Here is a 15,000-nt window from a genome sequence, read left to right as displayed (position 1 = left end):
GTACAAGATTAAAATTGCTCCTAAGTACAGAACAAGTGAAGTAGGAATGGAAAATGTTAAAATAGTTTTCTAAGACTTAATAGAAGTACTGAGACAACCTGCACAATTTAGACAAGAATTGAATTTGAAAATGATATGTCATGTCGAACTGATTTTGTCATAAAAAAGTTGGTCGATTTGTTCTTTGCTTGCAAAATTTCTTGACTTTTTATCTGCAGGTATCTTAAGTGGAATCGAATTAATTTGTCCAGAGCTATATACCTAAAATATGGAACGCTTCACGAATTTGCGTGTCATCCTTGCGCAGGGGCCATGCTAATCTTCTCTGTATCGTTCCAATTTTAGTATATGTGCTGCCGAAGCAAGCACATTCCAAAAGCAAAGTCCTAAGATATATATACCCCACCATGTGCCTCAAGATTGATCTTAGGGAGAGTAAAAGATGGAAGTTAAATTCAGATGGGGTTTCAAAGACTGGAGAACACTTTACAATAAACAAGATAGAGCTACTTACTGGCAAAAAATTCAATATCCCATTAAGGAAAGGCCACCAATTTCTATACGTACCACAGTCAAATAAATTATGCAAATTAGCATGTGGAGGTTCATTTCTTTTGGAACCATAGGCTGTACAAGATTAAAATTGGTCCTAAGTACAGAACAAGTGAAGTAGGAATGGAAAATGGCAAAATAGTTTTCTAAGACTTAATAGAAGTACTGAGACAACCTGCACAATTTAGACAAGAATTGAATTTGAAAATGATATGTCATGTCGAACTGATTTTGTCATAAAAAAGTTGGTCGATTTGTTCTTTGCTTGCAAAATTTCTTGACTTTTTATCTGCAGGTATCTTAAGTGGAATCGAATTAATTTGTCCAGAGCTATATACCTAAAATATGGAACGCTTCACGAATTTGCGTGTCATCCTTGCGCAGGGGCCATGCTAATCTTCTCTGTATCGTTCCAATTTTAGTATATGTGCTGCCGAAGCAAGCACATTCCAAAAGCAAAGTCCTAAGATATATATACCCCACCATGTGCCTCAAGATTGATCTTAGGGAGAGTAAAAGATGGAAGTTAAATTCAGATGGGGTTTCAAAGACTGGAGAACACTTTACAATAAACAAGATAGAGCTACTTACTGGCAAAAAATTCAATATCCCATTAAGGAAAGGCCACCAATTTCTATACGTACCACAGTCAAATAAATTATGCAAATTAGCATGTGGAGGTTCATTTCTTTTGGAACCATAGGCTGTACAAGATTAAAATTGGTCCTAAGTACAGAACAAGTGAAGTAGGAATGGAAAATGGCAAAATAGTTTTCTAAGACTTAATAGAAGTACTGAGACAACCTGCACAATTTAGACAAGAATTGAATTTGAAAATGATATGTCATGTCGAACTGATTTTGTCATAAAAAAGTTGGTCGATTTGTTCTTTGCTTGCAAAATTTCTTGACTTTTTATCTGCAGGTATCTAAAGTGGAATCGAATTAATTTGTCCAGAGCTATATACCTAAAATATGGAACGCTTCACGAATTTGCGTGTCATCCTTGCGCAGGGGCCATGCTAATCTTTTCTGTATCGTTCCAATTTTAGTATATGTGCTGCCGAAGCAAGCACATTCCAAAAGCAAAGTCCTAAGAGTTATATACCCCACCATGTGCCTCAAGATTGATCTTAGGGAGAGGGAAAGTTGGAAGTAAAATTTAAATAGGGTTTTATAAACTGGAGAACATTAACAAGATAGAGCTGCTAACTGGCAAAAAAATTCAATATCCCATTAAGAAATAGCCATCGATTTCCATACATACCACAGTGAAACAAATTATGAAAATTGGCATGTAGAGGTTCATTTCTTCAAAACCATAGACTGTACTAGACTAAAATTGCTTCTTTGCATTCTTTGGCTAGGATGGCACTTGACAAAAATGGGTGCTCTTTGCCAGGCACCCCTGTGCATCTAAGCAGCCAGGTTTCCAGACATCAGCAAAATCTCCAGCCAAAAAAACATTTACTGCCCATTAAATAACCATTCTTTTTTATAACTTTATAGTTTATAGCATTTAGTTTAGGGAGACTAAAGAATTTTACTTCTAAATGTTTTTAGTTTATAATACTAATCATATGCTAATCACCATTTATGTAATCGGTTAATGTCAAATAAGTGGGCAAAAAGGTAAAAAATGACATAGTTTACACTTAAAATGTATTTGTTGCTAAACAAATTTGGATATATGCAAATTATGTAACTGCTAAACTTTAAGATTGTAAATTAAGTATTGTGTGCACTATCTTTTGGCTCAATTAACAATAAAAGTAAAAAATACAGATGAATAGCATATGGTAAGTATTATAAATTAATAATATATATATATTTTGAAGCCACAACTTGGTCTCCCTAATTGTATTGGTATATGATTTAAACTAGCCCTAACATTTTATTTTTATATTTGTACATTCTGTTAGAGGTGCTTATGTGTTGTGAATGGCTCCTTGGTTTGACATCTAATACATTATGTGTTCAGTTCTTATTTTTGTGGAACAGAGTTAAAAAAAGAATTTTTAGAAGTCTAGTATATTCATGGGTGCTTGGGGAGTTTCTTGATAGAACATTATGTGTAGGGGGAGAAGCTAGGCATTTGTTCTTTGTGGAAAGGGTCTTAAATCTCATGCATTAAGCAAATTAGGTGATTGCAGCATGCACCATGGGCTTCAATAATTATATAATAGCAGATTTGATTTGCTGGAGATTGTGGTTTTGTACTGTACAATTGTCTAGAGTTATGAATAGGTATTGGATAAAGAAAGATAGATTTTTCCACTGTACCAAGCAGAACCTATTGGGTGCAGCAGTGCATATTCATGCCTTCAGGCCTGGAGTGACTTGGAGGGGGCACCTGTCCCTTACGTTTCCGCTTCGACCAATAGATACACCCCTGCAAGTTCAATAAGAATTGAAGGTGGCTAAATAATTTTCTAAGTTTAAATATAACTGAGGCAGTCTGCACAATTCACACAATGATAAGTCATGTCTAACTGATGACATCATACAAGAGTTGGTCGATTTGTTCTTTGCTTGCAAAATTTCTTACCTTTTTATCTGCAGGTATCATTAAGTGGAAAAGAATTAATTTGTCCAGAGCTATATACCTAAAATATGGAACGCTTCACGAATTTGCGTGTCATCCTTGCGCAGGGGCCATGCTAATCTTCTCTGTATCGTTCCAATTTTAGTATATGTGCTGCCGAAGCAAGCACATTCCAAAAGCAAAGTCCTAAGATATATATACCCCACCATGTGCCTCAAGATTGATCTTAGGGAGAGTAAAAGATGGAAGTTAAATTCAGATGGGGTTTCAAAGACTGGAGAACACTTTACAATAAACAAGATAGAGCTACTTACTGGCAAAAAATTCAATATCCCATTAAGGAAAGGCCACCAATTTCTATACGTACCACAGTCAAATAAATTATGCAAATTAGCATGTGGAGGTTCATTTCTTTTGGAACCATAGGCTGTACAAGATTAAAATTGCTCCTAAGTACAGAACAAGTGAAGTAGGAATGGAAAATGTTAAAATAGTTTTCTAAGACTTAATAGAAGTACTGAGACAACCTGCACAATTTAGACAAGAATTGAATTTGAAAATGATATGTCATGTCGAACTGATTTTGTCATAAAAAAGTTGGTCGATTTGTTCTTTGCTTGCAAAATTTCTTGACTTTTTATCTGCAGGTATCTTAAGTGGAATCGAATTAATTTGTCCAGAGCTATATACCTAAAATATGGAACGCTTCACGAATTTGCGTGTCATCCTTGCGCAGGGGCCATGCTAATCTTCTCTGTATCGTTCCAATTTTAGTATATGTGCTGCCGAAGCAAGCACATTCCAAAAGCAAAGTCCTAAGATATATATACCCCACCATGTGCCTCAAGATTGATCTTAGGGAGAGTAAAAGATGGAAGTTAAATTCAGATGGGGTTTCAAAGACTGGAGAACACTTTACAATAAACAAGATAGAGCTACTTACTGGCAAAAAATTCAATATCCCATTAAGGAAAGGCCACCAATTTCTATACGTACCACAGTCAAATAAATTATGCAAATTAGCATGTGGAGGTTCATTTCTTTTGGAACCATAGGCTGTACAAGATTAAAATTGGTCCTAAGTACAGAACAAGTGAAGTAGGAATGGAAAATGGCAAAATAGTTTTCTAAGACTTAATAGAAGTACTGAGACAACCTGCACAATTTAGACAAGAATTGAATTTGAAAATGATATGTCATGTCGAACTGATTTTGTCATAAAAAAGTTGGTCGATTTGTTCTTTGCTTGCAAAATTTCTTGACTTTTTATCTGCAGGTATCTTAAGTGGAATCGAATTAATTTGTCCAGAGCTATATACCTAAAATATGGAACGCTTCACGAATTTGCGTGTCATCCTTGCGCAGGGGCCATGCTAATCTTCTCTGTATCGTTCCAATTTTAGTATATGTGCTGCCGAAGCAAGCACATTCCAAAAGCAAAGTCCTAAGAGTTATATACCCCACCATGTGCCTCAAGATTGATCTTAGGGAGAGGGAAAGTTGGAAGTAAAATTTAAATAGGGTATTATAAACTGGAGAACATTAACAAGATAGAGCTGCTAACTGGCAAAAAAATTCAATATCCCATTAAGAAATAGCCATCGATTTCCATACATACCACAGTGAAACAAATTATGAAAATTGGCATGTGGAGGTTCATTTCTTCAAAACCATAGACTGTACTAGACTAAAATTGCTTCTTTGCATTCTTTGGCTAGGATGGCACTTGACAAAAATGGGTGCTCTTTGCCAGGCACCCCTGTGCATCTAAGCAGCCAGGTTTCCAGACATCAGCAAAATCTCCAGCCAAAAAAACATTTACTGCCCATTAAATAACCATTCTTTTTTATAACTTTATAGTTTATAGCATTTAGTTTAGGGAGACTAAAGAATTTTACTTCTAAATGTTTTTAGTTTATAATACTAATCATATGCTAATCACCATTTATGTAATCGGTTAATGTCAAATAAGTGGGCAAAAAGGTAAAAAATGACATAGTTTACACTTAAAATGTATTTGTTGCTAAACAAATTTGGATATATGCAAATTATGTAACTGCTAAACTTTAAGATTGTAAATTAAGTATTGTGTGCACTATCTTTTGGCTCAATTAACAATAAAAGTAAAAAATACAGATGAATAGCATATGGTAAGTATTATAAATTAATAATATATATATATTTTGAAGCCACAACTTGGTCTCCCTAATTGTATTGGTATATGATTTAAACTAGCCCTAACATTTTATTTTTATATTTGTACATTCTGTTAGAGGTGCTTATGTGTTGTGAATGGCTCCTTGGTTTGACATCTAATACATTATGTGTTCAGTTCTTATTTTTGTGGAACAGAGTTAAAAAAAGAATTTTTAGAAGTCTAGTATATTCATGGGTGCTTGGGGAGTTTCTTGATAGAACATTATGTGTAGGGGGAGAAGCTAGGCATTTGTTCTTTGTGGAAAGGGTCTTAAATCTCATGCATTAAGCAAATTAGGTGATTGCAGCATGCACCATGGGCTTCAATAATTATATAATAGCAGATTTGATTTGCTGGAGATTGTGGTTTTGTACTGTACAATTGTCTAGAGTTATGAATAGGTATTGGATAAAGAAAGATAGATTTTTCCACTGTACCAAGCAGAACCTATTGGGTGCAGCAGTGCATATTCATGCCTTCAGGCCTGGAGTGACTTGGAGGGGGCACCTGTCCCTTACGTTTCCGCTTCGACCAATAGATACACCCCTGCAAGTTCAATAAGAATTGAAGGTGGCTAAATAATTTTCTAAGTTTAAATATAACTGAGGCAGTCTGCACAATTCACACAATGATAAGTCATGTCTAACTGATGACATCATACAAGAGTTGGTCGATTTGTTCTTTGCTTGCAAAATTTCTTACCTTTTTATCTGCAGGTATCATTAAGTGGAAAAGAATTAATTTGTCCAGAGCTATATACCTAAAATATGGAACGCTTCACGAATTTGCGTGTCATCCTTGCGCAGGGGCCATGCTAATCTTCTCTGTATCGTTCCAATTTTAGTATATGTGCTGCCGAAGCAAGCACATTCCAAAAGCAAAGTCCTAAGATATATATACCCCACCATGTGCCTCAAGATTGATCTTAGGGAGAGTAAAAGATGGAAGTTAAATTCAGATGGGGTTTCAAAGACTGGAGAACACTTTACAATAAACAAGATAGAGCTACTTACTGGCAAAAAATTCAATATCCCATTAAGGAAAGGCCACCAATTTCTATACGTACCACAGTCAAATAAATTATGCAAATTAGCATGTGGAGGTTCATTTCTTTTGGAACCATAGGCTGTACAAGATTAAAATTGCTCCTAAGTACAGAACAAGTGAAGTAGGAATGGAAAATGTTAAAATAGTTTTCTAAGACTTAATAGAAGTACTGAGACAACCTGCACAATTTAGACAAGAATTGAATTTGAAAATGATATGTCATGTCGAACTGATTTTGTCATAAAAAAGTTGGTCGATTTGTTCTTTGCTTGCAAAATTTCTTGACTTTTTATCTGCAGGTATCTTAAGTGGAATCGAATTAATTTGTCCAGAGCTATATACCTAAAATATGGAACGCTTCACGAATTTGCGTGTCATCCTTGCGCAGGGGCCATGCTAATCTTCTCTGTATCGTTCCAATTTTAGTATATGTGCTGCCGAAGCAAGCACATTCCAAAAGCAAAGTCCTAAGATATATATACCCCACCATGTGCCTCAAGATTGATCTTAGGGAGAGTAAAAGATGGAAGTTAAATTCAGATGGGGTTTCAAAGACTGGAGAACACTTTACAATAAACAAGATAGAGCTACTTACTGGCAAAAAATTCAATATCCCATTAAGGAAAGGCCACCAATTTCTATACGTACCACAGTCAAATAAATTATGCAAATTAGCATGTGGAGGTTCATTTCTTTTGGAACCATAGGCTGTACAAGATTAAAATTGGTCCTAAGTACAGAACAAGTGAAGTAGGAATGGAAAATGGCAAAATAGTTTTCTAAGACTTAATAGAAGTACTGAGACAACCTGCACAATTTAGACAAGAATTGAATTTGAAAATGATATGTCATGTCGAACTGATTTTGTCATAAAAAAGTTGGTCGATTTGTTCTTTGCTTGCAAAATTTCTTGACTTTTTATCTGCAGGTATCTTAAGTGGAATCGAATTAATTTGTCCAGAGCTATATACCTAAAATATGGAACGCTTCACGAATTTGCGTGTCATCCTTGCGCAGGGGCCATGCTAATCTTCTCTGTATCGTTCCAATTTTAGTATATGTGCTGCCGAAGCAAGCACATTCCAAAAGCAAAGTCCTAAGAGTTATATACCCCACCATGTGCCTCAAGATTGATCTTAGGGAGAGGGAAAGTTGGAAGTAAAATTTAAATAGGGTATTATAAACTGGAGAACATTAACAAGATAGAGCTGCTAACTGGCAAAAAAATTCAATATCCCATTAAGAAATAGCCATCGATTTCCATACATACCACAGTGAAACAAATTATGAAAATTGGCATGTGGAGGTTCATTTCTTCAAAACCATAGACTGTACTAGACTAAAATTGCTTCTTTGCATTCTTTGGCTAGGATGGCACTTGACAAAAATGGGTGCTCTTTGCCAGGCACCCCTGTGCATCTAAGCAGCCAGGTTTCCAGACATCAGCAAAATCTCCAGCCAAAAAAACATTTACTGCCCATTAAATAACCATTCTTTTTTATAACTTTATAGTTTATAGCATTTAGTTTAGGGAGACTAAAGAATTTTACTTCTAAATGTTTTTAGTTTATAATACTAATCATATGCTAATCACCATTTATGTAATCGGTTAATGTCAAATAAGTGGGCAAAAAGGTAAAAAATGACATAGTTTACACTTAAAATGTATTTGTTGCTAAACAAATTTGGATATATGCAAATTATGTAACTGCTAAACTTTAAGATTGTAAATTAAGTATTGTGTGCACTATCTTTTGGCTCAATTAACAATAAAAGTAAAAAATACAGATGAATAGCATATGGTAAGTATTATAAATTAATAATATATATATATTTTGAAGCCACAACTTGGTCTCCCTAATTGTATTGGTATATGATTTAAACTAGCCCTAACATTTTATTTTTATATTTGTACATTCTGTTAGAGGTGCTTATGTGTTGTGAATGGCTCCTTGGTTTGACATCTAATACATTATGTGTTCAGTTCTTATTTTTGTGGAACAGAGTTAAAAAAAGAATTTTTAGAAGTCTAGTATATTCATGGGTGCTTGGGGAGTTTCTTGATAGAACATTATGTGTAGGGGGAGAAGCTAGGCATTTGTTCTTTGTGGAAAGGGTCTTAAATCTCATGCATTAAGCAAATTAGGTGATTGCAGCATGCACCATGGGCTTCAATAATTATATAATAGCAGATTTGATTTGCTGGAGATTGTGGTTTTGTACTGTACAATTGTCTAGAGTTATGAATAGGTATTGGATAAAGAAAGATAGATTTTTCCACTGTACCAAGCAGAACCTATTGGGTGCAGCAGTGCATATTCATGCCTTCAGGCCTGGAGTGACTTGGAGGGGGCACCTGTCCCTTACGTTTCCGCTTCGACCAATAGATACACCCCTGCAAGTTCAATAAGAATTGAAGGTGGCTAAATAATTTTCTAAGTTTAAATATAACTGAGGCAGTCTGCACAATTCACACAATGATAAGTCATGTCTAACTGATGACATCATACAAGAGTTGGTCGATTTGTTCTTTGCTTGCAAAATTTCTTACCTTTTTATCTGCAGGTATCATTAAGTGGAAAAGAATTAATTTGTCCAGAGCTATATACCTAAAATATGGAACGCTTCACGAATTTGCGTGTCATCCTTGCGCAGGGGCCATGCTAATCTTCTCTGTATCGTTCCAATTTTAGTATATGTGCTGCCGAAGCAAGCACATTCCAAAAGCAAAGTCCTAAGATATATATACCCCACCATGTGCCTCAAGATTGATCTTAGGGAGAGTAAAAGATGGAAGTTAAATTCAGATGGGGTTTCAAAGACTGGAGAACACTTTACAATAAACAAGATAGAGCTACTTACTGGCAAAAAATTCAATATCCCATTAAGGAAAGGCCACCAATTTCTATACGTACCACAGTCAAATAAATTATGCAAATTAGCATGTGGAGGTTCATTTCTTTTGGAACCATAGGCTGTACAAGATTAAAATTGCTCCTAAGTACAGAACAAGTGAAGTAGGAATGGAAAATGTTAAAATAGTTTTCTAAGACTTAATAGAAGTACTGAGACAACCTGCACAATTTAGACAAGAATTGAATTTGAAAATGATATGTCATGTCGAACTGATTTTGTCATAAAAAAGTTGGTCGATTTGTTCTTTGCTTGCAAAATTTCTTGACTTTTTATCTGCAGGTATCTTAAGTGGAATCGAATTAATTTGTCCAGAGCTATATACCTAAAATATGGAACGCTTCACGAATTTGCGTGTCATCCTTGCGCAGGGGCCATGCTAATCTTCTCTGTATCGTTCCAATTTTAGTATATGTGCTGCCGAAGCAAGCACATTCCAAAAGCAAAGTCCTAAGATATATATACCCCACCATGTGCCTCAAGATTGATCTTAGGGAGAGTAAAAGATGGAAGTTAAATTCAGATGGGGTTTCAAAGACTGGAGAACACTTTACAATAAACAAGATAGAGCTACTTACTGGCAAAAAATTCAATATCCCATTAAGGAAAGGCCACCAATTTCTATACGTACCACAGTCAAATAAATTATGCAAATTAGCATGTGGAGGTTCATTTCTTTTGGAACCATAGGCTGTACAAGATTAAAATTGGTCCTAAGTACAGAACAAGTGAAGTAGGAATGGAAAATGGCAAAATAGTTTTCTAAGACTTAATAGAAGTACTGAGACAACCTGCACAATTTAGACAAGAATTGAATTTGAAAATGATATGTCATGTCGAACTGATTTTGTCATAAAAAAGTTGGTCGATTTGTTCTTTGCTTGCAAAATTTCTTGACTTTTTATCTGCAGGTATCTTAAGTGGAATCGAATTAATTTGTCCAGAGCTATATACCTAAAATATGGAACGCTTCACGAATTTGCGTGTCATCCTTGCGCAGGGGCCATGCTAATCTTCTCTGTATCGTTCCAATTTTAGTATATGTGCTGCCGAAGCAAGCACATTCCAAAAGCAAAGTCCTAAGAGTTATATACCCCACCATGTGCCTCAAGATTGATCTTAGGGAGAGGGAAAGTTGGAAGTAAAATTTAAATAGGGTATTATAAACTGGAGAACATTAACAAGATAGAGCTGCTAACTGGCAAAAAAATTCAATATCCCATTAAGAAATAGCCATCGATTTCCATACATACCACAGTGAAACAAATTATGAAAATTGGCATGTGGAGGTTCATTTCTTCAAAACCATAGACTGTACTAGACTAAAATTGCTTCTTTGCATTCTTTGGCTAGGATGGCACTTGACAAAAATGGGTGCTCTTTGCCAGGCACCCCTGTGCATCTAAGCAGCCAGGTTTCCAGACATCAGCAAAATCTCCAGCCAAAAAAACATTTACTGCCCATTAAATAACCATTCTTTTTTATAACTTTATAGTTTATAGCATTTAGTTTAGGGAGACTAAAGAATTTTACTTCTAAATGTTTTTAGTTTATAATACTAATCATATGCTAATCACCATTTATGTAATCGGTTAATGTCAAATAAGTGGGCAAAAAGGTAAAAAATGACATAGTTTACACTTAAAATGTATTTGTTGCTAAACAAATTTGGATATATGCAAATTATGTAACTGCTAAACTTTAAGATTGTAAATTAAGTATTGTGTGCACTATCTTTTGGCTCAATTAACAATAAAAGTAAAAAATACAGATGAATAGCATATGGTAAGTATTATAAATTAATAATATATATATATTTTGAAGCCACAACTTGGTCTCCCTAATTGTATTGGTATATGATTTAAACTAGCCCTAACATTTTATTTTTATATTTGTACATTCTGTTAGAGGTGCTTATGTGTTGTGAATGGCTCCTTGGTTTGACATCTAATACATTATGTGTTCAGTTCTTATTTTTGTGGAACAGAGTTAAAAAAAGAATTTTTAGAAGTCTAGTATATTCATGGGTGCTTGGGGAGTTTCTTGATAGAACATTATGTGTAGGGGGAGAAGCTAGGCATTTGTTCTTTGTGGAAAGGGTCTTAAATCTCATGCATTAAGCAAATTAGGTGATTGCAGCATGCACCATGGGCTTCAATAATTATATAATAGCAGATTTGATTTGCTGGAGATTGTGGTTTTGTACTGTACAATTGTCTAGAGTTATGAATAGGTATTGGATAAAGAAAGATAGATTTTTCCACTGTACCAAGCAGAACCTATTGGGTGCAGCAGTGCATATTCATGCCTTCAGGCCTGGAGTGACTTGGAGGGGGCACCTGTCCCTTACGTTTCCGCTTCGACCAATAGATACACCCCTGCAAGTTCAATAAGAATTGAAGGTGGCTAAATAATTTTCTAAGTTTAAATATAACTGAGGCAGTCTGCACAATTCACACAATGATAAGTCATGTCTAACTGATGACATCATACAAGAGTTGGTCGATTTGTTCTTTGCTTGCAAAATTTCTTACCTTTTTATCTGCAGGTATCATTAAGTGGAAAAGAATTAATTTGTCCAGAGCTATATACCTAAAATATGGAACGCTTCACGAATTTGCGTGTCATCCTTGCGCAGGGGCCATGCTAATCTTCTCTGTATCGTTCCAATTTTAGTATATGTGCTGCCGAAGCAAGCACATTCCAAAAGCAAAGTCCTAAGATATATATACCCCACCATGTGCCTCAAGATTGATCTTAGGGAGAGTAAAAGATGGAAGTTAAATTCAGATGGGGTTTCAAAGACTGGAGAACACTTTACAATAAACAAGATAGAGCTACTTACTGGCAAAAAATTCAATATCCCATTAAGGAAAGGCCACCAATTTCTATACGTACCACAGTCAAATAAATTATGCAAATTAGCATGTGGAGGTTCATTTCTTTTGGAACCATAGGCTGTACAAGATTAAAATTGCTCCTAAGTACAGAACAAGTGAAGTAGGAATGGAAAATGTTAAAATAGTTTTCTAAGACTTAATAGAAGTACTGAGACAACCTGCACAATTTAGACAAGAATTGAATTTGAAAATGATATGTCATGTCGAACTGATTTTGTCATAAAAAAGTTGGTCGATTTGTTCTTTGCTTGCAAAATTTCTTGACTTTTTATCTGCAGGTATCTTAAGTGGAATCGAATTAATTTGTCCAGAGCTATATACCTAAAATATGGAACGCTTCACGAATTTGCGTGTCATCCTTGCGCAGGGGCCATGCTAATCTTCTCTGTATCGTTCCAATTTTAGTATATGTGCTGCCGAAGCAAGCACATTCCAAAAGCAAAGTCCTAAGATATATATACCCCACCATGTGCCTCAAGATTGATCTTAGGGAGAGTAAAAGATGGAAGTTAAATTCAGATGGGGTTTCAAAGACTGGAGAACACTTTACAATAAACAAGATAGAGCTACTTACTGGCAAAAAATTCAATATCCCATTAAGGAAAGGCCACCAATTTCTATACGTACCACAGTCAAATAAATTATGCAAATTAGCATGTGGAGGTTCATTTCTTTTGGAACCATAGGCTGTACAAGATTAAAATTGGTCCTAAGTACAGAACAAGTGAAGTAGGAATGGAAAATGGCAAAATAGTTTTCTAAGACTTAATAGAAGTACTGAGACAACCTGCACAATTTAGACAAGAATTGAATTTGAAAATGATATGTCATGTCGAACTGATTTTGTCATAAAAAAGTTGGTCGATTTGTTCTTTGCTTGCAAAATTTCTTGACTTTTTATCTGCAGGTATCTTAAGTGGAATCGAATTAATTTGTCCAGAGCTATATACCTAAAATATGGAACGCTTCACGAATTTGCGTGTCATCCTTGCGCAGGGGCCATGCTAATCTTCTCTGTATCGTTCCAATTTTAGTATATGTGCTGCCGAAGCAAGCACATTCCAAAAGCAAAGTCCTAAGAGTTATATACCCCACCATGTGCCTCAAGATTGATCTTAGGGAGAGGGAAAGTTGGAAGTAAAATTTAAATAGGGTATTATAAACTGGAGAACATTAACAAGATAGAGCTGCTAACTGGCAAAAAAATTCAATATCCCATTAAGAAATAGCCATCGATTTCCATACATACCACAGTGAAACAAATTATGAAAATTGGCATGTGGAGGTTCATTTCTTCAAAACCATAGACTGTACTAGACTAAAATTGCTTCTTTGCATTCTTTGGCTAGGATGGCACTTGACAAAAATGGGTGCTCTTTGCCAGGCACCCCTGTGCATCTAAGCAGCCAGGTTTCCAGACATCAGCAAAATCTCCAGCCAAAAAAACATTTACTGCCCATTAAATAACCATTCTTTTTTATAACTTTATAGTTTATAGCATTTAGTTTAGGGAGACTAAAGAATTTTACTTCTAAATGTTTTTAGTTTATAATACTAATCATATGCTAATCACCATTTATGTAATCGGTTAATGTCAAATAAGTGGGCAAAAAGGTAAAAAATGACATAGTTTACACTTAAAATGTATTTGTTGCTAAACAAATTTGGATATATGCAAATTATGTAACTGCTAAACTTTAAGATTGTAAATTAAGTATTGTGTGCACTATCTTTTGGCTCAATTAACAATAAAAGTAAAAAATACAGATGAATAGCATATGGTAAGTATTATAAATTAATAATATATATATATTTTGAAGCCACAACTTGGTCTCCCTAATTGTATTGGTATATGATTTAAACTAGCCCTAACATTTTATTTTTATATTTGTACATTCTGTTAGAGGTGCTTATGTGTTGTGAATGGCTCCTTGGTTTGACATCTAATACATTATGTGTTCAGTTCTTATTTTTGTGGAACAGAGTTAAAAAAAGAATTTTTAGAAGTCTAGTATATTCATGGGTGCTTGGGGAGTTTCTTGATAGAACATTATGTGTAGGGGGAGAAGCTAGGCATTTGTTCTTTGTGGAAAGGGTCTTAAATCTCATGCATTAAGCAAATTAGGTGATTGCAGCATGCACCATGGGCTTCAATAATTATATAATAGCAGATTTGATTTGCTGGAGATTGTGGTTTTGTACTGTACAATTGTCTAGAGTTATGAATAGGTATTGGATAAAGAAAGATAGATTTTTCCACTGTACCAAGCAGAACCTATTGGGTGCAGCAGTGCATATTCATGCCTTCAGGCCTGGAGTGACTTGGAGGGGGCACCTGTCCCTTACGTTTCCGCTTCGACCAATAGATACACCCCTGCAAGTTCAATAAGAATTGAAGGTGGCTAAATAATTTTCTAAGTTTAAATATAACTGAGGCAGTCTGCACAATTCACACAATGATAAGTCATGTCTAACTGATGACATCATACAAGAGTTGGTCGATTTGTTCTTTGCTTGCAAAACTTCTTACCTTTTTATCTGCAGGTATCATTAAGTGGAAAAGAATTAATTTGTCCAGAGCTATATACCTAAAATATGGAACGCTTCACGAATTTGCGTGTCATCCTTGCGCAGGGGCCATGCTAATCTTCTCTGTATCGTTCCAATTTTAGTATATGTGCTGCCGAAGCAAGCACATTCCAAAAGCAAAGTCCTAAGAGTTATATACCCCACCATGTGCCTCAAGATTGATCTTAGGGAGAGTGAAAGTTGGAAGTAAAATTTAAATAGGGTTTTATAAACTGGAGAACATTAACAAGATAGAGCTGCTAACTGGCAAAAAAATTC

General features: G+C 35.1%; 16 non-coding genes across 16 annotated transcripts; all 16 read right to left on the bottom strand.

Moving 5' to 3' along the window:
- Positions 1-262: 262 nt before the first annotated feature.
- Positions 263-369, bottom strand: LOC148514386 (U6 spliceosomal RNA). The gene has a single exon (XR_015879887.1). It is a non-coding gene; the product is annotated as a U6 spliceosomal RNA (small nuclear RNA).
- A 522-nt stretch (positions 370-891) lies between these two features.
- LOC148514385 (U6 spliceosomal RNA) lies at positions 892-998 on the bottom strand. Its single transcript, XR_015879886.1, has one exon. It is a non-coding gene; the product is annotated as a U6 spliceosomal RNA (small nuclear RNA).
- A 522-nt stretch (positions 999-1,520) lies between these two features.
- On the bottom strand, positions 1,521-1,627 carry LOC148514384 (U6 spliceosomal RNA). The gene has a single exon (XR_015879618.1). It is a non-coding gene; the product is annotated as a U6 spliceosomal RNA (small nuclear RNA).
- A 1,531-nt stretch (positions 1,628-3,158) lies between these two features.
- LOC148514383 (U6 spliceosomal RNA) lies at positions 3,159-3,265 on the bottom strand. Its single transcript, XR_015879885.1, has one exon. It is a non-coding gene; the product is annotated as a U6 spliceosomal RNA (small nuclear RNA).
- A 522-nt stretch (positions 3,266-3,787) lies between these two features.
- Positions 3,788-3,894, bottom strand: LOC148514382 (U6 spliceosomal RNA). The gene has a single exon (XR_015879884.1). It is a non-coding gene; the product is annotated as a U6 spliceosomal RNA (small nuclear RNA).
- A 522-nt stretch (positions 3,895-4,416) lies between these two features.
- LOC148514381 (U6 spliceosomal RNA) lies at positions 4,417-4,523 on the bottom strand. The gene has a single exon (XR_015879883.1). It is a non-coding gene; the product is annotated as a U6 spliceosomal RNA (small nuclear RNA).
- Positions 4,524-6,054: 1,531 nt separating this feature from the next.
- On the bottom strand, positions 6,055-6,161 carry LOC148514380 (U6 spliceosomal RNA). Its single transcript, XR_015879881.1, has one exon. It is a non-coding gene; the product is annotated as a U6 spliceosomal RNA (small nuclear RNA).
- A 522-nt stretch (positions 6,162-6,683) lies between these two features.
- On the bottom strand, positions 6,684-6,790 carry LOC148514379 (U6 spliceosomal RNA). The gene has a single exon (XR_015879880.1). It is a non-coding gene; the product is annotated as a U6 spliceosomal RNA (small nuclear RNA).
- Positions 6,791-7,312: 522 nt separating this feature from the next.
- On the bottom strand, positions 7,313-7,419 carry LOC148514378 (U6 spliceosomal RNA). The gene has a single exon (XR_015879879.1). It is a non-coding gene; the product is annotated as a U6 spliceosomal RNA (small nuclear RNA).
- A 1,531-nt stretch (positions 7,420-8,950) lies between these two features.
- On the bottom strand, positions 8,951-9,057 carry LOC148514377 (U6 spliceosomal RNA). Its single transcript, XR_015879878.1, has one exon. It is a non-coding gene; the product is annotated as a U6 spliceosomal RNA (small nuclear RNA).
- Positions 9,058-9,579: 522 nt separating this feature from the next.
- LOC148514376 (U6 spliceosomal RNA) lies at positions 9,580-9,686 on the bottom strand. Its single transcript, XR_015879877.1, has one exon. It is a non-coding gene; the product is annotated as a U6 spliceosomal RNA (small nuclear RNA).
- A 522-nt stretch (positions 9,687-10,208) lies between these two features.
- On the bottom strand, positions 10,209-10,315 carry LOC148514375 (U6 spliceosomal RNA). The gene has a single exon (XR_015879876.1). It is a non-coding gene; the product is annotated as a U6 spliceosomal RNA (small nuclear RNA).
- Positions 10,316-11,846: 1,531 nt separating this feature from the next.
- Positions 11,847-11,953, bottom strand: LOC148514374 (U6 spliceosomal RNA). Its single transcript, XR_015879875.1, has one exon. It is a non-coding gene; the product is annotated as a U6 spliceosomal RNA (small nuclear RNA).
- Positions 11,954-12,475: 522 nt separating this feature from the next.
- LOC148514373 (U6 spliceosomal RNA) lies at positions 12,476-12,582 on the bottom strand. The gene has a single exon (XR_015879874.1). It is a non-coding gene; the product is annotated as a U6 spliceosomal RNA (small nuclear RNA).
- Positions 12,583-13,104: 522 nt separating this feature from the next.
- LOC148514372 (U6 spliceosomal RNA) lies at positions 13,105-13,211 on the bottom strand. The gene has a single exon (XR_015879873.1). It is a non-coding gene; the product is annotated as a U6 spliceosomal RNA (small nuclear RNA).
- A 1,531-nt stretch (positions 13,212-14,742) lies between these two features.
- Positions 14,743-14,849, bottom strand: LOC148514371 (U6 spliceosomal RNA). The gene has a single exon (XR_015879872.1). It is a non-coding gene; the product is annotated as a U6 spliceosomal RNA (small nuclear RNA).
- Between the last annotated feature and the right edge of the window lie 151 nt (positions 14,850-15,000).

The sequence above is a fragment of the Taudactylus pleione genome, unplaced genomic scaffold (assembly GCF_031769625.1).
Source record: "Taudactylus pleione unplaced genomic scaffold, aTauple2 ptg000262l, whole genome shotgun sequence".
Taxonomy (NCBI): domain Eukaryota; kingdom Metazoa; phylum Chordata; class Amphibia; order Anura; family Myobatrachidae; genus Taudactylus; species Taudactylus pleione.
This window is presented reverse-complemented; position numbering and strand designations above follow the sequence as displayed.